Here is a 20,398-nt window from a genome sequence, read left to right as displayed (position 1 = left end):
GACAAAAGAATCCTGTACAATAACACAACCTCTGGAGGCATCACAATCCCCGACCTCAAGCTCTACTATAGAGCTACCATAATAAAAACAGCTTGGTACTGGCATAAAAACCAACATGTGGACCAATGGAATCGAGTTGAAGACCCTGACATTAAGCCACACACCTATGAACATATAATTTTTGACAAAGAAGCCAAAAATGTACAATGGAAAAAAGAAAGCATCTTCAACAAATGGTGCTGGCGCAACTGGATGTCAATGTGTAGAAGGCTGCAAATAGATCCATGCCTGTCACCGTGCACAAAACTTAAGTCTAAGTGGATCAAAGACCTCAACATAAATCCAGTTACTCTGAACCTGATAGAAGAGAAAGTAGGAAGTAGTCTTGAACGCATTGGCACTGGAGATCACTTTCTAAATATAACACCAATAGCACAGACACTGAGAGAAACAATCAATCAATAGGACCTATTGAAACTGGGAAGCGTTTGTAGAGCAAAGGACACTGTCAACAAGACAAAGAGACAGCCTACAGAATGGGAAAAGGTCTTCACCAACCCCACATCTGACAGAGGGCTGATATCCAGAATGTGTAAAGAACTCAAGAAATTAGACATGAAAATGCCCAACAGTCCAATTAAGAAATAGGCTGTAGAACTAAACAGAGAATTCTCAGCAGAGGAAGTTCAAATGTCTGAAAGACATTTAAGGAATTGCTCAACATCCCTAATTATCCAGGAAATGCAAATCAAAATGACTCTGAGATACCACCTTACACCTGTCAGAATGGCTAAGATCAAAAGCACAGAAGACAGCTTATGCTGGAGAGGATGTGGAGCAAGGGGAACTCTCCTCCACTGGTGGTGGGAATGCAAGCTTGTACAGCCACTTTGGAAATCAATATGGCGCTTCCTTAGAAAACTGGGAAACCATCTCCCCCAAGACCCAGCTGTAGCACTCTTGGGCATATACCCAAGGAAAGCTCAATCATACCACAAGGGCTTTTGCTCAGCTATGTTCATATCAGCATTGTTTGTAATAGCCAGAACCTAGAAACAACCTAGATGCCCTTCATCTGAAGAATGGATGAAGAAAATATGGTACATATACACAATGGAGTACTACTCAGCAGAGAAAAACAATGACATCATGAGGTTTGCAGGCAAATGGATGGATCTAAAAAAATCATCCTGAGTGAGGTAACCCAGACTCAGAAGGACAAACATGGTATGTACTTACTTACAGTAGGATACTAGATGTAAAACAAAGATGACTAGACTGCTACACAACTCCAGGGAGGCTACCTAGAAAACGGGACCCCAGGAAAGACATAGGGATCGCCCAATGACAGAGAAATGGATGAGATCTACATGAACAACCTGGATGACAGTGGGAGTAATGAAGGGCAATGTTCGAGGGAAAGAGAGCTTAGGGGAGCAGGAGGTCCCAGCTGGATCAAGAACAGAAAGGGAGAACAAGGAATAACAGACCATGGTAAATGATGACCACATGAGAACAGGAATAGGCAGAGTGCTGGGGAGGTCCCCAGAAATCTACAATGATACATCCTCTGTAGACTGCTGGCAATGGTTGAGAGAAAACCTGATCTGACCTAGTCTGGTGAGCAGATGGCCAGATACCCTAACAGTTGTGCTGGAACTCTCATCCAATAACTGATGGAAGTGGATGCAGAGATCCTTTTCTAGGCCCTAGGTGGAGTTCCAGGAGTCCAATTGTGGAGAAAGAGGAGGGAGTGTAAGAGCATGAATTGTTGAGACCAAGATTGGAAAAGCACAGGGACAAATAGCCAAATGAATGGAAGCACAAGAATTATGAACCAAAGGCTGTGGAACCTCCAGCTGGATCAGGCCTTCTAGATAAGTGAGCCAATTGAATAGCCTGAACTGTTTGGGAGGCACTCAGGCCGTGGGACCGGGACTGTCCTTAGTGCATGAGCTGGCTGTTTGGAACCTGGGGCTTACACAGGGACACTTTGCTCAGGCTGGAAGGAGGGGACAGGACCTGCCTGTACTGAATCTACCAGGTTTAAATGAATCCCCAGGGCAGTCTTGGCCCTGGAGGAGATGGGAATGGAGGGGAGGAGCTGGGGGGAAGGTGGGCGTGGGGACGGGAGCGGGGAGGACATGGGAACCCATGGCTGATGTGTAAAATTAAAACACAAATATAATAAGTAACAAAAAAAATCAATGGTAGTTTTTGCTTCTTTTTGAAATTTTGAAGCTAGCACTCAAAGTTTCATTATAGAATATGCATGCGTACATGTAATTATACTTTGTTTTCATCCATTCCCTTTCCATACTATCTTCCTTGAATCTCTCTGCTTCTTCTTGCTGGTCCTCTTCCTTTCCCCAAATAGTTGTCCCTTCTGCTTCCATGTTACATGTAGAGCATGTGGTATTTTTCTTTCAGAATCTGGTTTACTTCTTTTAAAATAATGATCTTCAGTCCCATTAATTTTTCTATGTGTGCCATGGTTTCATTTTCACTCATGAAAATTCATTATTTTCATTTTATTATAAAAAAAGTCTTATTGTGTTTACATGACATACTTTCCTACCCACTCAGTTGTTTGTGGGCATCTAGTCTGGTTCCATTTCTTAGTTGCTATGAGTAGCAAACTCTGGGGTGTGTTGCTGTGGAGTCTTTTGGGCGTATATGTGGAAGTGGTATAGCTGGGCTGTTTGGGAGATCTAGTTGAGGTTTTCTTTTCTGGAACTTCCACAGTGATTTCCATGGCACCTGCCTAAGTTTACATTCTCAAATATGTAAGAAACCTCAAAGCTTAACACCAGCCACTGTAGCAAAAGAAGCAACCCAGTTAAAGGCTGGGCAAATGATTTGAAAAGATGCTTCCCAAAAGAAGGAATACAAATGGTCAATGAACGGTTCCTATCGAAAGGAAATGACATCAGCATGACAGAGATGCCAATAGCTCCATGTTTACCACAATACTGTTACAGCAGCTAACACTGATTCCCCTCAACAGAGGGGTGGATAAGATGTCCCGCACTCACACAATGGGATGCTAGTTAGCCGCCAGAAAGAAGAATGAACTCTGTTACTTGCAGTAAAATGCATGGAACTAAAAGATACTGTGTTAAATGAAGCAAGCTATATATGGAAGTTAACAATGTCACCCTAAATGTGGAATAGTGATTATTAGGGATTAGGGACAATGTGGGGGATGGGTAAAATGAGGCTTTGTAATGGGGTGCCAGACTAGTCATGTAGAAGGAGTAAGTTCACTGTTTCACAATACAGAGGGTGAGTGCAGCTTGCATTTCCTATTCTATACTTTATGAAGATCTAGAAATGAAGGGCTCCAAATCTGAACTGATTCTCATCAGCAGCGAAGTGCTTCTGAGTCTACCTTGATCATGATGTGTGCATGCTCACTGAACCCCATTAATATGTACATTTAATACAGGCATAAACGTTAAGCAACAGACATGTGTTATCATTGCTATTTGAAATGTGAGGAGTGAGATGTAGCTAGAACAAAGTTCTACTTGATGTTTCCAGTTAAGATGAAGATCAGCCTGGGACTGCTTATTCGGGAAGAGCTGAGTGCAGAGATGGATTTAAGGATTCAGGATGGGGAGCAAGAAATAAAATCAAGATGATGAATAGAGTGGGGATGCTTCCTAGCACACAGGCCAGCAGCTGGATGGGAAGTCTCTAGAGTGACAGGCACAAATTCAGGCTCCATGCTTGAGTGCATGTGTGACATGGGTGACTTCTCTAACCTCTCTGGCTCTCACGTTCTTTGCTGGCAAAATCAAACTGATGAACTAATCCCCTTGATAAACAGTGTTTACTAATGCAAGTTGCTGCTATTTTTGTTGTAATGGAAATTGGGAAGATTGTAGAAAATGGATTACAAGGGTGAAGTCTAGTGCTTGGCAACCTGGGTGTGAAGATCAAATCAGCCATTTATCCCAACTCTCTGTGTCTTAGTTTCTCAGTTTATAACATGAGATTGTGAACAGTGTATTTTCCATATATATTTGAGATACAAGTGAATCAATACACGTAGAATTCTTAAAATTGTGCTTGATGCCATCAGGCATTCATGAAATGATAAATGATTTAAAATAAAAATATTCCAATTCAGTATGTCTCTAACTCCATGGTTGTCCTGACCCTTCTACTGCATTGTTTTTAGCCTGGACTCTATGAGAATGGTCCCAACTGTCTGTCAGTCAGTCTCCTGGATGATTTTACACCTGGTCCAGGTGTCACTAGGCTCTCAACTTCACACAGCCTCAGGGTAATTCTTGTGTTGTGTGCATGTGTGTGTGTGTGTGTGTGTGTGTGTGTGTGTGTGTGTGTGTGTATGTGTGTATATTGTAGGCATTTGCCATGTCCCTTCAACTTGTGACAGATTGCCTGCCTCTCAGCTACCCAAAATAACGCACAGAGGTGTGGAAGAGACTGTCCTGATTTACTATATTTACTCTAATATTTTGTTGTTCTGAAAAACTGTTAGCTATTAAGCGTGCTTACATTTCACAGGAAGTGTGTGTGTGTGTGTGTGTGTGTGTGTGTGTGTGTATGTGTGTGTGTGTGTGACTATATGAGTATAAGACACATGTGTAGGTACCCGTGAAAGCTGTAATAAGGTACCAGATCCCTAAGAGCTGGAGTTATAGGTGGTTGTAAGCTCTCTGACATGGGTATTGGGAACCAAACCAGAGCAGAAAGTGCTCTTAACCACTACACCGTCTCTCCAGCCCTTCCAACTGTATTTTTTGGAGACAGGTGAGACAAGGTCTCTTAGTGAACTTGGAGCTCAGTGGTCAGCTGGATTGGTTGGCAAGAAAACCCAGGGATCCTCTTGTGTTCAGCAACCCCCAACCCTCTATCTTCCTCACTGCCAGGACTGCCAGGCTTTTTTACATAGGTACTGGGGATCCACTCTCATGCTCACATGCTTGTAGAGCAAACACTTTACACACCAAGCCAGTGCCCAAGCCCTCACTGGGAGGGTTTGTGAGAAAACTTGCTACCATCTCAGTGTTTGGGTAGTTCTTGATTTAATTTGCATAATCATATTAATTCAGCATTAAGACTCACAAAATCTTAATATACTGGAGAGTGCCTTTTCCTGTTTACTCTTTAAACTGCCTTTTTGGTCTTGCTCCATTTATCATTCTTGAATCTTCTTTTAGAATTTTTGCCTACTATCTCCTGGGAAGCTTCTTTGACTGCCAAGTTTAGATCAAGCACCTTTGATATCTGCTTTTGTGGAATTCTGCTTCTTCCATAGTCTACAGTTTTTAATTGTATTTCATTTGCATGATTGCTATACTTGCTTCCAAGAGCTGCATTAGTAAGTTTTAAAAACTGGGTAGTTTAAAATCAATCTATTCTTTGGGCCAATATTACAGTATTGGCAGGATTGTGCTCCCTCTGAAAACTCTGGGCAGCATCCATACTGGCCAGTTATAGCTCCTGGTGGCTTTGGGCATTCTTTGGCCTATGGGGATGTCACCTCAATCTCTGCTTCTGATTCTACTTGGGCTTCTGATCCGCATCATCTTTTCTTCTGAGGATACTTGTCTTTGAACTTTGAGCCATCTGGGTACTCCAGGGTGATCTCATCATGAGATCTTCAAATACCCCCGATCACATCCTCAAGCTTTGATTAGGAATGAGACATGTCTTTTTAATTGAGAATTTCATATATGAGTACTGTATGTACATCTTTCTCTTCTTCCCATTCTCTCCACTTCCTCTCATATCTCTCCCTCTCCTCAAATTCAGGGGCCTCTTATTCTTTAATTATAATTGTTATACACACATGCACATACATACATGCACACACATACAAGCACACACAAACACACACACACTCACACACATTTTATAAACACAGATTGCTGAGATCATTCAGTGTTGCTCATATGGGCTTAGGGCTTACTTCCTGGGACTGGCCATTCAGAGAGGACTGACTCTCCTTCTGTTACTGCTAGCTGTCTGTAGCTCTCCTTCCAGGGTTGAAGCCTTGTGAGAGTTCCTTCGTATACATTGCCATGTCAGTTAGGATCGTCATTTTAAGGCCCTGTTTAGATAACCATATTTTGGGGGTCTCTTGAGTGCAGCCTCCCTGTCATAGATAGAAGGCACCATCTCTCTGAAGACATCTTGTTCTGGTCCCCTGGTCCTTACAATGTTTCTGTCCCCTTTCCTATGATGTCCCCTGAGCCTTAGGTGTAGGGGTGATGTTGTCAATGGATCAACTGGGACTGGCTGTCCTACAGTCAGTTCTCTGTGTTTTGACAAGAGTGGCTTTCTGTAATGGTCTCTGTGTGCTGTAAAAGAGACTTCTTCAGTGAGGGGTAAGAGTTGCACTTATCTGTGGATAAAGGGTCGGTATTTAGAATGCAGTTGGGCATTATATGGCTTATATCTTTTTTTGAGGGCTCCTATCTAATCCATTAAATTTGTTATGCAAATGCCATTTTCCCCATCATCTCTGTAAGACTGGGGACTGTGTCACCTCACCCTCCCATTATTATCTCCCTAGTATGTAGGCCAGGGCCTGGTACTTAATAGGCACTAAATAAATATGTTGTAGATAGGGTTAATACATCTATTTTCTCTTTAAGGTATATATATATTCTCTATGTATATATGTATATATATTTATTCATTCTTTGGGAATTTAATACTTGCATATACTATATTTTAATTCATATCTATTCCCACCCACTTCTGTCTTCATTCAACTATAAGCTATCCTTAAGATTTCTCTACCTTAACAAGATATTGAGAATGTGGTCCACTCATTTTATCCACATCTCCTACGAATGATCTCATAAATTTTGGCTTTTGATGTTGTTAATGTTTGGGTATATTCACTAGTTCTTAGTTCATAGTATGGTGGCATTCTTTACTGATGACTGTCAGGCCACTTCAGTTATAGAGTAAAGGAACTATGTAAGGAGTGTTTTGTATGTGGTGTGTGTGTGTGTGTGTGTGTGTTGCTTGTCCTTGTTCTGCTTCTTATAACATTTTAACATATTTGGACTGCTGGATGGGAAACTTGGCCAGGGATTATGATCTATGAACCAAGGACATGTTGAAAGCAGTTGGAATTGCACTAATTTTACCTTCCCCTTTACCTTTTTTCTCTGAGTAGAGAAACAATTTCTATTCCCTTGAAACAGCTTCAGTAATCCCAGTTACCCCCACCCCCCGGCTCCAGAAATTCAGGCAGCTAAATCTTCCTAAATTGATGTTTTTTTTTATTAAGGAAAATGAAAACGTATTAAGAAGTAATTAGTTATTAAAATAATAATTTTAATTAGTTGGGGCCTAGCTTGGCCTATTTTTTTAATTGTTGTATCATAATATTTGAGACTGGGTAATTTATAAGCTAAAGCTTAATTTGGCTCACAGCTCTGTGGGCTGAGATTCAGGAAATATGTCACCATAGGGATTTTATGTTACTTTAATTCACATCATAAAGCAGAAGAGAAGAGGGTTCCTACAGATGAGGCAACATACAAGGTGTTGGTAGTTTGCAGAACTGCCCACCACTATGGAAATGAATCTGGCCCCATAAGAACTCACTCAGCAACAGGAATTAGTGTGGTCCTATGATCCAACAAGAGTTAGAGAGGGGCTAAGCCATACATCAAAGCACTTTTTCAAGGCCTGACTACCCTCATAGTTCCCACTTCCAAACATTGGTATTTTAAGGCATTAAGGTTCCAACACATGAACTTCAGAGGAACACATTCAAATGGTAGCAAGGGCCAGTAATAAACGGACCAGTCCAGAGAAAAGCATTGCTTAGGACTGCAAACTTTGGTGTGGTTTACTAATGTGAATGCTAGTCCTCAGGTAGATATTATTTCTATAACACTAGGTGAAAACAAGAAGGTTTCCTGAGGTTTGGTTTTGTCATATGATTTCCTCTGTTTCTTCCACTGAACGCCAACCTCCACGATTGGATGGGGTTATTCATCAAAACAAGGCACGCATATTGGAAGAGAAATGAAGTCTTAAAATATTTTTTCAAACTAATCATTTTTCTTGTTTTTTTTTTTTTTTGAGACATGGTTTCATGTGGTGATATATTGTGTCTCCCAATATATTGTGCACCCTAATAAAACTTATCTGAGGATGAGGGGAAAAAGCCAGACATTATATTAAACATAGATATCAGGTAATGGTAGAACATGCCTTTAATCCTAGAATTTGGGAGGCAGAGATCCATGCAGATCTCTGTGAGTTCAAGGACACCCTAGGAACAGAGCGAAGCTTGATGGCATATCCCTTTAATCCCAGCACTAACCATAGAGGTCTGGAGGTCTGTACAGACAGACAGGAAGTGCTGTAGCTGGGTGGGAAGAGGAAGTGAGATAGCAGAACAGAAAGGCATATAGGCGTGGGTATACAGGAAGCAGATCTCTTTGGAAGCTGAGAAGTTGGTAAGGTGAGGTTGGCTGTGGCTTGTCCTATTGCCCTGATCTCTCAGTTTTTCACCCCAATATCTGGATATGTTTTTAAATTTTTTTTTTATTAATAAGACTGTTTAGCAATTCGTCTTACAGTTTCACTATGTATCTATGGCTATTGTGAACTCACTATGAATACCAGCCTGGTCTCAAACTCACATAGATCCATCTACTTCTGCTTCCCAAGTTGCTGGGATTAAAGGCATGTGCCACCATGACTGACTTTAAGTTTTACATTCCATTAGTTTAGAAGAGCACTGGAGGCATTCAGGCAATGATGTCTAGGGCACATGTGTAGTTAACAAAAAGTTAGGTTTATTGCTTTGTTGTAGTCAGAACAATTCAACACAGAGAATGATGGAGCCTTAGAACTTGGAGGATCTTGAGCTGCCCTGGGGTGATCTTATGTAGGGTTTAAGGAAAGTGGGCCTTTACTCTGCACTGAATGCTTCTGAGTGGGGGCATTAACTTTGTTATCTAATGTCTTAATTTTATCTAGCAGATGGGAGGAATAAAGTGAAGCAAGAGCTTGAATAGGCAGAGAAGGAGTATTCTCATCCATTAGCCAGGCATGTCTTTGTCATTCTTCTATAGATAATCATTTTTACTTTGGTCCATGTTTTGGCATGCTAACCATGTTCTTGTTCATTTTATTTCTTGGTGTACACAGTGTAGGCTTTTCTAAAGGTTTATGTTCATCAGAAGAACACCATGTTCCAGTTGAGGTGGTCAGACTGGCTTTTCCCCTTCTAAAGATAAGATAATCACTGATATACTTAGGCCATGTGATAACTAATGGCTATCAGATGAGCAGCATTAGGTCATGGAGTCTTGCAAGTGATTTGGGAGCTATGGCATTTGAGTTTATGGAATGACAATGTAGACCTGCATGACACCACCTAAAAGGAATTAACAATCAATTACAATAGATTCAGTATTCTGTGTCTTTCTGTAGTACTACATAACTTGACTTTTTCATGGACATGATCCGGTTCCAGCTCCATTTCTGCCCTGCAAGTAAATGTTTGAATACTTACAAGGACTAAGGAAAGGCCCCCAACTTTCTCACTAAAGATTCCAAGAACTTAGCTGCCACTCACAAAGCTTATTTGAAGAGGGAACTGATCATTGGCTATTTTTTCCTGGCCTCATAGAACCCTATACCCATAGTACGAAAGAGTGGCACACACCTTTAATATCAGGGCTCTCAAATTCCAGGCCCGCTGAGGCTACAACAGTGAGATCTTGACCTCCCACCCCCCAAAAAACAACAAACAGTAACAAAGCAACAACACAAATCCAAAACAAAACTCTGCACCCAAGAACATACTGGCATTTGTTAGTCTGGTTGTGTAAAGGAGTGAATGAATATAACCAGAGGCTACCTTGTTAAGTCCATGTGCAAAGAAGAGCCCCTGGGTTGTCATCTCATCCTGTAACCAAGATCCCCTTCTATCCCCTTTTGATGATTTATGATTTTTAACAGTAAGGACATGTTCATGACATTTGATCACCACATTCAAAAGCGTTTCATTTGGTATTCTAAACAATAGTATGATAATATAATTACATTTAAAATTCTGAGCCCACTCTGGGCTTTAATAATGAAAACCACTCTGGATTTTATTATGCATTTCATTTTTCAGATGCTGCCTCATGTATTCTCCTATGCAACCAAAGAAATCAAACAAAACTTATCTCTAGTTTAATGAAAAAAATTCCTTTTGGGGAACAAAAGATGATTACTCCCTGACTGAGTCTATTTAAACTTTGATACTTCATATCTCTGAACCTTGATTTTCTTAATTATCAAATAATGAGGTTTTGAAATACATGATTTACAAGTAACCCTTAAACTCTGTAATTATGCTAGGTTTGGTGTACTCTAGGGAGTATAAAAGTTTACATTCCTTAAAAGAATATCTCTCAAATTACTCATACTTCCCCCCTTTATCTAAAAGTCAGAGAGAAGTCTCTATCGATGATTTAGCGTAAGTATCCTCTCATAGCAATCAGTTATTATTGGCTGATAGGTCCCTGTTGATTAATAATATATGAGCAAGATGATGATTCAGTTTTTTAAAAAATTAATTGTAGCCCCTCTACTGAAAAGCATGCTTCTTTTTTCCTCAAACAACAAAGATGAAATGAAAATCACCACCCCATTTTCCTCCACAAACTGAGCCGATATGGAAAGTCATCAAGGACTGGGTGATAAGGGAACTGGATGATCACTTTGTGCACAATTCCAAGGACCTGGAGATCGCTCTGCCTCACAGCTGTCTGTGAGAACAGGCTGACTCTTAAAGGTTACAGTTATGGTAACCACCACACATTTATTCACTGGTTACTGAAAGCCTTTGGAATCTCAGTCACTGAGCTAAGTGTGGAGTTTGCAAGATTAGCAAGATAGAGCTCTGCCACTAAGAACCAAGCCAATACCACACACATTATGATTAATCTACAGAGGGAAGAGACATAGAGTTCTATCTTATTTGGAGAGGTGGTTGCCTAGGAGAACTACTGCCGGTGTATAACAATGAATATGAGTAGGAATTAGCTTGGTAAGACAGAAGGAAGCGGGAGTGAGAAGCATCCTTCTAGGCAGAAGTCTCTGGGTCAGGGTAGAAGAGGAGAGACAAAGAGGGTTTTTTTTACAGTGTTGGAGTTTACTGAGCCTTTTGATTCTGAAAAACAATGATGGCTATGTTAATCCTCTTGCTCCATTTTCTTCCCTATCTGACTCAGATAGAATCATAGACTCCTCTCATGGGACCTTATCACCAACCTAGACATCCCAGATTCCTATGTTTGCTTCACAAGTAGCTGAACTTCTCACCCCCTGTGGCCAATCTGGCCAAAGTTCTTGCTATCATGACCCAAGTTTTAGTTATGCTTCATTTCTAGGCCTGTGAATTTTCATCTGTCCTCAGCTTGGGTTAGCATTAATCCATAAGGGATCAACTGATCTTAGGAGATGAGATTCTTTGATCCTCTGTCTGGTCAAGTTATTCTCACCTGTTTGTCCTACTTCCTGACACTCGCATCTTTCTAGCCATGTTCCTTTTGCCTCTGAACACCCTCTGCTGATTTGCGGCTGTGTAGGACTGAAGGTCAGGTGTTGTTCTGCTGCAGTAGTCTTTCCTTTCACAACAGTGTCCCTTTGGTTGACCTCAGGCCTAAAGTTTGGATTTGGTTTTGATTTGACAGAATAATACAAGAGCATGCTCATGGTTTATTTGGCAACTACAGAAGAAATTCTTATAACCAACTGCTTCCTAGTGGATCCTGACTAAACCAGGACTCTCCTATAATGAAAGACCATCTTGTTTCAAGCAAGATTTTAAAATAAAGATATTGTCACCCAGGTCTCCCATATATCCATCTCCAAAATAACAAGATCTCAAAAGAGAAACATCAATTTTATTATTAATTAAACTAGGTGCAAACTTGCAGTAAAACATTAAAGATAAGAAGCAGAAAAAAATAACAATACATGATTTAACTGATCAGAGCATGCACATCTAACCAGGAGGGCCATGGGTTTGCATATGAATGAAATTCAAGTTCATTAGCTTCCCCAAAGCCATGGACAGACACAGGGATTGATGTTATTCTAGAGTCTGGAAGACATTAATATGGTGGTATTGTGTTCCCCGAAATATTGTGCACCCTAATAAACTTACTTGGGGTCAGAGACAGAACAGCCACAATATTAAACATAGAGGATAGGCAGTGGTAGCACACACCTTTAATCCTAGCATTCCAGGGGCAGAAATCCATCTGTTTAAGGAAAGAGTCAAGCATGGTGACTCATGCCTTTAATCCCAGGGAGTGATGACAGAAAGCAGAAAGGTATATAAGGCATGAAGACCAGGAACTAGAGGCTTTTGGCTGGTTAAGCTTTTAGGCTTTCAAGCAACAGTTCAGCTGAGATTCATTCTGGATGAGGACACAGAAGCTTCCAGTCTGAGGAAACAGGATCAGCTGAGGAACTGGCGAGGTGAGGTGGCTGTGGCTTGTTCTGCTTCTCTGATCTTCCAGCATTCATCCTAATAACTGGCCTCGGGTTTGATTTTATTAATAAGAACTTTAAAGATTCCTGCTACACATTAAGACTATATGAAAAGGCCAGTGAGAATTCTAAATTTTCCTGTACCGTGCCCACTCTTAGGCATGTCCTTGTCCAAATTTTTAGAGCAGTGGTTCTCGACCTGTGGGTTGTGACCCCTTTGAAGGTCAAATGACACTTTGACAGGGGTTGCATATTAAATTATGATTCATAACAGTAGCAAAATTACAGTTATGATGTAGAAATGAAACTATGAAACTAATTTTATGGTTGGGGGTCACTACAACATGACGAGCTGTATAAAGAGTCACAGCATTAGGAAGGTTGAGAACCATTTCAGCAGTGTAGTATGTTTGCAGGAGAAGTAAAAATGGAGGGGCTTCAAGTGATATTATAGGAAGGTGAAGGTACAACACTTGAGGGAAAACAAATAATTTAATTAAAAATGAATACATTGACGGAGTGTGGTTTTCACCCAAGCAACAACACTGAAATCCAGCAGGAAACTGAAGAAACCACACTGTCCCAAAGACAAAAATGATTCCATAGTATTATTTGGGCCACCCAATGTGCCAATCATGCCATGTGAAATCCTCCTCATATACCAGTCTTCCTGTTGGCTCTTAGTGATTATCATAAGCTTGGGATATACCCATAGTATAGTAGAAAGCAGAAGAAGGGAAAAAGGCATAATGTGAAGAGGAGAGCAGGTTACAGAGTCTAGAACTAGAAAGTGCAGTTGATGTTTATGAGGTAGAAGAATATTCATAAACAGGAGCAAAATGCTATAAAAGGGAAATGAAGAAAGAACATGAATCTAAAACCTGATTAGGAATGAACTTGAAGAAATTTCCTACAGTGTTGAACAAAAAGTGACAGAAAGTATAGAAGGTGCAAGTCTGAACATGGGCTCACATGGTTCATCATCTGAGAGACAACACAGCTATCTAGACGGAACCAAAAAAGTGAGTATTGTTAGAAAAAATACACAAGAAAAATGTTCAGGACAGCAAAACATGAATTTCAAGACTGATAGGGGCAGTTTAGCTTATGATGAATTAAAATAAGCCCACACCATGTTAATATTCAACATCTCTGAGTGACAGGAATAATGGTAAACTAATCACCAACCTTAATGCTCTGGCAACACAGGAACCTAGAACTCTCCTGCTCTTGTTCAGGTAGAAAAGACTGGATGAAACAGAACAAATATTCCTTGCAAAGTGACCCAGAAAACTCCAAGGAGACTGGAATAAAGAAGAAAGTCCTCATTAACAGGAGCAACTGTGAAGTAGTCTATGCTCCAATGGATGGCCCTACACCTTTGCACATATGGACGTCACTGATTGGACTTGTTGGGCTATGAAAAGAAGACACAAATCTGGAAGAGGGATGTGGTGAGCTCCTAGGAAGGGTCAGAGGGGAGTGGAGGGTTGATGTGTTCAAAATATACTGGATACATGTGTGGAATTCTCAATGAATAATAAAAAAATTTTAAAAGGTGAAGGCAGTAAAAGTTTCACTCTATGAAAGGACTGCGAAAGAGTAGTAAGACGAGAAAAGTGGAATTGTATCTTTACTAACTACTATCTGATACATGAACAATATCCAGACTATATTAAGAATTTTCAATGTTCAACAGTAAGAAGACAGCAGTACAATTTAAGCACAGAGACAGACTTCAAAAGAACAAAGGGGAACCAAATCGATGAAAATGTTGCAACTAGCCATGAGGGACATGCTAATTAAAATCAGTGTGATACCACTATACATGTGTTCAAATGGCTGAAATTTTCAAAAAGTAGTGACTGTAAATCATAACCACACAGGAAATAGGATCAAGATTTTGGGTCCTAAGGTAGGAGTTGAGACTGACATTCTAGCATAAAACTAGAACCTTCAGAGGGCAATATCAAAGTTATTGAATGGCATAAAAATGCAAAATCATATTTGATAGAAGTCATGATGTGGATATGGTTTTTATCCTGGACGCTTGGTTTACAGTGAGGTGGTGTTGAAATGGTAGAGCCCTTAAAGTGGGATGAAATAGGAGGTGTCACTGGGGTTCCACCCTTGAATTAGTGTAGTTCTTTGGGGATCCCGATGGGTTCCCTAAGAGTAAGCTGTCATGAGGAGGGAACTCCTGTCTCTGAGTCCTTCTTGCTTCTCATCTCCCAGTGTGACCATTCTTTCACTCCCATATTCTTCCCCATCACTGTAGGCTGAACTGAAGTGACCCAATATGAGAAGGTCAGCCTCCCAAACGGTAAGCTAACAACAGCCTTCATTTATTTGTGAATTTACTATCCTTAGGTATTTTTAGTAATAAGTGCATAATCTGTCCAGACAGGGAAAAATAGATCCTTAAGCCAGACCACTCAAAATTCTCATCGCTAAAGCTTTGGAGAAGAAGAGTTGTAATAAAATGCAACTGCAAAAACATGTAAACAGTCAATCTACTATGAGCAAGAGCAACATGACAGGATGATAAATTCCGCATTTCAGTCACTAGTTTCATAGTGTCTAAAATAATGATCAGAAACCCCCCAAATAGGGCTAGTGAAAGAAAAGGAATGGTTAGGCGGACTCCTAGTGGCACTCTGTGGCTTCTGCCTGGCGTCTTACTATGTTTCCCGTTCTGGCCTCCTTTGAGTGGGCAGCATGTGACTGAGATGCCAGAACTTCCAGTTTACCGTGAACCTCAGCCTGGAGGCACAGAGTCCTGAGTCAACAGCTTGGGATAGCCAAGGGCTGCCACACAGGCTAAAGAATGACTCTAATTGTGGTACATGGGAGATGGACAGTCCTGGTGGCTCCCTGGTGTTGGAAGCTACCTACAATGGCCGCTGTGTCACTCTGAGGGGCTCCCACTATGTCATGATAGTTGGAGTGCAAGGGGAGGATGTAACCGGCCAGATGGCAAGGGCAGTGAAGAGACAGACTGCTTAAGTGCCCTTTGGACCTTCAAGCCCTGGATACTCTGAACACTGAAGTGTGCAAGCCTGTGCCAGTAAAGGAAGGGCTGCTCCATGCTCCCACACCTATCTCTCAAGGAGTCTGTGATGAGCTGGCTGCTGTTATATCTCTGAAGAAGAGGCGGGCTCCTGTTACTACGGAAACATGGTGACCTCCCAGTGCACATAGGGGGGCGCTTCTCCATTGCTGTGTCCAGGAATGTGACCTTGCCACCCCTGTGCTTGGATTCACTATACTTGGTCTTCAGGAGTGATCCTGTGATGGCAACGCCCACCTTTGTCCTGTTCCACTTTCCATTTCCTTCTGTTGGGACCACAAGGCAGATATCCCTGGAGACCAGGTTGTGTATGAAAATGAGCTAGCGGCCACTCAGGATGTGAGAGCCTGGGACAGTGGCTCTATTACCTGAGACAGCATCTTCAGGCTCCGAGTCAGCTGCAGCTACTCTATTCTCAGCAGCACATCCCCAATTAAAATGCAAGTGCTGAGTCTCCCACCACCTGTTCCTAAGATGCAGCCTGGGCCTCTCAATCTGGAGCTCCAGATTGCCAAGGGTAAAACCTATGGCTCTTACTATGGTGCTAATGACTACCCACTGGTGAAATTACTTTAGGGTCCTATGTATGTTGAAGCCTCCATCCTTCACAGAACAGACCCCTCTTTGGGGCTACTGCTAGAGCAGTATTGGGCCACACCTGGCCCTAAGCCTTTTCATTAACCACAATGGCCAATCCTGGTGAAGGGATGCCCGTATGCTGGAGACAACTATCAGACCAAAAGGATTGCTGTCAAGAAAGCATCAAGGCCCTTCCCTTCTCATCACCAATGCCTCGGCATCTCCACCTTCAGCTTCACCAGTGCTGTAAGGGAGGTGCAGGCTTTTGGTGGACAGGTATACCTGCACTGCAGTGCACTGGTCTGCCAGCCTGCTGGGACACCATCCTGTATGGTAATCTGTCCTGCTTCAAGGAGAAGAAGAAAATCTGAGCTTCACTTTGAAAACAACACTGCTAGCATCTCTAGTAGGGCCCCTGTGATCCTCATCCAAGCCACGAAGGACCCTGCAGACATGCTTCCTAGACACTCAAGCATCCCTGTGGAATCCCCTGCTCTGTGGGTGGTAGGATTTTCTGCAGTAACGATCATCATTGGAGTCTTGTCACTTGGCCATTTAAAAAAAAAGAAAGAAAAGAAATCCCCCAAATAAAGAGGAAATGATAAATTAAGGAATCTTAAAATATCTGGAAATAGTTTATGACCTCTCCATGAATGTAGTTCAACTATTTTAAGACAATTATCAACAGGAAAGGGTGAAGGGCACTCCAAGGAATGAAAGTTATTATATACAATGCAGATAAGACAAGAACAAAATCCATCAAAATAACATTAAAAAAGAAATAAGTAATTCATCAAACAAGAGATTACATTCTTTAAAAGACTGTGCATATGCTGATCATGATGCTAAATAAATGGGTCTTTAAAAAACTATGCAAGTGAACAAGAATCCTCATGTGTTGGCTAAGAGACATATAAAATAGAATGAGAGTGTATGGAAGAGAGAAACTATACAAACACTAAAGGAAAATATCTAGATAGCTATATGAACAAAGCCTCAGGGAAAAACCTTTTAAGGACAATAATATATCAGTGTATCTATCATGATATATACAAAATATATATTTCTAATAACTGTATAGACATCTATATACATGTTACATTTATCTATAATGATGAAACACTCAATTTACCAGGAGATACAAAGAATCATTAGTCTGAACATACATAATATCTATTTCATAGTCTTGAAATATGTTGGTAAAAATGATAATATCATATGGGCTATAAATGTAAGTCTTCAATTATATATTAGTAATTTCAAAAGGCCAGCTTTCTTCCCAAGCACTTGCAGAATTTTTATGAAAGTTGACCCAGCATCACGCTGCAAAACAAGTTCAAAATAACGTCAGAAAACTGATGCGAAACAAATGCTCTCTGATTACAGGGTAATTAAATTTAGAAGATGATGACAAACACTATATTTAGAAATTACAAACCAGACTTTCCATTATTTGCAGGCTAAATAAGACACTGCTGCAAATCTGGAGCTGAGTTAGAATTAAACACTGTATTGCAGAGAGAGACATGAATGACCTTAAACATTCACATTGCAAAAGAGGAAAGATCAATGAGTTTGATGTCTAAACCAGGATGCTACAAAAATAACAACTCCAAAAAATGTAGTGAAAACTATTTTAAAAAACAGAGACACAGGACATGGTAAACAGGAGAGGATAGATTAATGGAATGAGACCAATAGAGGTTCAACAAAGTCAGAAATTGGTCTGAAATGACATTCATAATAGAAAAATGTTACTTCATCTTAAGAACAAAAGAATCATCAAATGACCAGTATCATTAATGAAAAGGCGACCCAGCGGCAGGCTCGTTGAATTAAAATATAAAGGCTGTCTTAAGCTGTTGAAAATGTCAGTGAAGATGACTTCTTTCCTAGGGAAAACTGATGTTTCAAAATAGCATTTACCAACCTGGATGCTATTGTGTTCTTCTAACCCTTGGTGATTGCTAAATAGATAACATGAAATTCTTCTTTTACTTCTCTTTTTTGTACCCCACTCATTCCAGTTTCACGAGTGGAGAAAGGTAGACACCGATAGCAACAAAACAGCTCATTTGGAAGTTTCTGAGACCAAATACACTGGATTTAAAGTTAGACATTTTGGGTGTGTACTTGGTGAATTAAGTGCACAGATTTATGTCTGCTTTTTCTGAGTAAATAACTTATTTCTAGGCCCAGCAGGAACTGAACTTAGTTTAGTTGAGATTTTCTTTAGATAGTAATAAAAATGGACGTTTTGTTACTCTTGCTTCTGGTTGGGTTGGAACAACAACAACAACAACAGTCAATGAATCCAATACATCCTGAATAGGAAAGAAAATAAGAGGGACTATTTGCCCTTTCAATCTCACCTCTGCTTCCACATCTTACAATCAGATCATCTGCCTGGGATAGGAATGGCTAGAGCAAGGGCAAGATTCAGAAAGACGAGACATACTTAACTGTAGGTACAGAATTCGAGATCTGGAAGATAACCGAGCTCCTACAAAGACGAATGGTTTTTAAACAACTAAGAACATTAATTCCTGGAGCGGTCTGTGATTGGCATGACTCTGAGACCTGAACAGTACCAGAACATTCTGAGTGAATAACTAATTGATAAGTGAATCCTAAATGAATCCAGGCACTGTAATCCGAGTGTCAGTTGTTCTATAATCTCCCAGGCTGTGGTAATATCCACACAGGTAGGCTTGTTTTTTATCTCTGTCTCTGTTGATCATAGCACTTGGCTCATTGCATAAATATTCAGTTCCTTAAATATTATTTTTCCACATATATACACATATACATATATGTATATATACGTGTGTGTGTGTGTGTGTGTGTGTGTGTGTGTGTGCACTCACATGTGTAAGTTCATGTGGAGACCTGATGTTGTACTTCAGGAATTATTCACCTTTTTTTCGTTGTTGTTGTTGTTGTTTGTTTTTTTGAGACCGTGTCTCTCTCTGTCTTGGTTCACCTGACTCAGCTAGGCTGGCTGGCCAGTGGACCCCAGATACTTCTGTCTCTGCCTTCCTAGCACTGAGAGCACAAGTATACACTACCACACCTGGGTTTTACGTGGATCCTGGGATTGAACTTAGGTCTTCATGCAAACACTGTTTTGACGGAACTCTCTTCCCAACCTACTGAGTTTCAATATTCATGGAATGATTTTTTATTTTATTATTTTATTTTTTTGCTACAAGGTCACATGTAGCCCAAGCTAGCCTCAAATTTACTGTGTAGTGGAGGCTGGTTTGAACTCCCAATTTCATTCTTCTACATCCAGAGTCTATATGACACCAAAACGGACTCTATGGCAAACTATGAAAATATTAGGATTTGCCATTGTTGTTAGTGTTCTGTTTATGAGTTTCATGTTATAGAGTGTTCTCTTGCTAACTCAGCTTTTCTCAAAATCTATGTTACTTTTTGTGGATGGTGCAGAATGCAGGGTTTTCTGCAGTGTGTTTGCTGCAAGGCAGCAAGTTAGCTTCCTCTAATCTTAAACTGGCAAATGAAACACACGCAACTAAGCAGTTTGTGCGAATAATTTGTGTGTTTGCTTTTCTTTTGAAAACAGGACTTTTTGAAGGATAGAACCAGAAAGATGGCTCAGCCATTAAAAGCACTGGCTGCTCTTCCAGAGGACCTAGGTTTCATTCCCAGTACCTACACCATGGCTCACTACTGTTTGTTACTCCAGTTCTTGGGGTTTCTCCACCCTCTTCTGGCCTCCAGGGGCACCAGGCACTTAGTGGTCCCCACACATACATGCAGGTAAAACATCCAGCACATAAAATAGTATAATACATTAAAAAAGAAAGGAAAGGTTTTTTTGACTTTGGCATTGGAAATACTCCTTTCCTTCTCCAGAAAAGGTTTTGGTTTGTGAATCCCACAATTGACAGCAGCATACACACTTCAGATTGGATGCTTATTTGTTGAATGTGTTGCTCAGTTTTTTTTCTTGGCACTTAAGGACCCAACAATTAAACCAGGGTCTCTATAAAAAAGACAGCAACAAGGTGATAGATTTATTTGGGCGATGGGGATCTAAGGTATTGTATCCATCAAGTGCTCAAGGGATGCTTCTGGCATAGTATGTGGATGGAATGATAATTTTATTCCACTAACATTACTATACCTAACCATTTAGGTAGCATGTTCTTGTAGCTGGAATTTTCCTGTGTCCCACCCAGTTTGCAGCCATTCAAACCCAAGTAAGCACACAGAGGC

The 20,398-nt window shown here is 40.6% G+C and overlaps 1 protein-coding gene and 1 pseudogene across 2 annotated transcripts in view; one reads left to right on the top strand and one right to left on the bottom strand.

The window, feature by feature from the left end:
- The window catches only part of Cpa6 (carboxypeptidase A6), a 315,538-nt gene that overhangs the window by 123,477 nt on the left and 171,663 nt on the right, over nucleotides 1–20,398 (bottom strand). The window lies entirely within an intron of this gene.
- Nucleotides 14,804–20,398, top strand: part of LOC118577366 — a 49,875-nt pseudogene continuing 44,280 nt past the window's right edge.

This window comes from Onychomys torridus, chromosome 2 (assembly GCF_903995425.1).
Source record: "Onychomys torridus chromosome 2, mOncTor1.1, whole genome shotgun sequence".
Classification (NCBI taxonomy): domain Eukaryota; kingdom Metazoa; phylum Chordata; class Mammalia; order Rodentia; family Cricetidae; genus Onychomys; species Onychomys torridus.
Note: the sequence above shows the minus strand (reverse complement) of the source record. Positions and strands in the feature narration are given on the sequence as shown.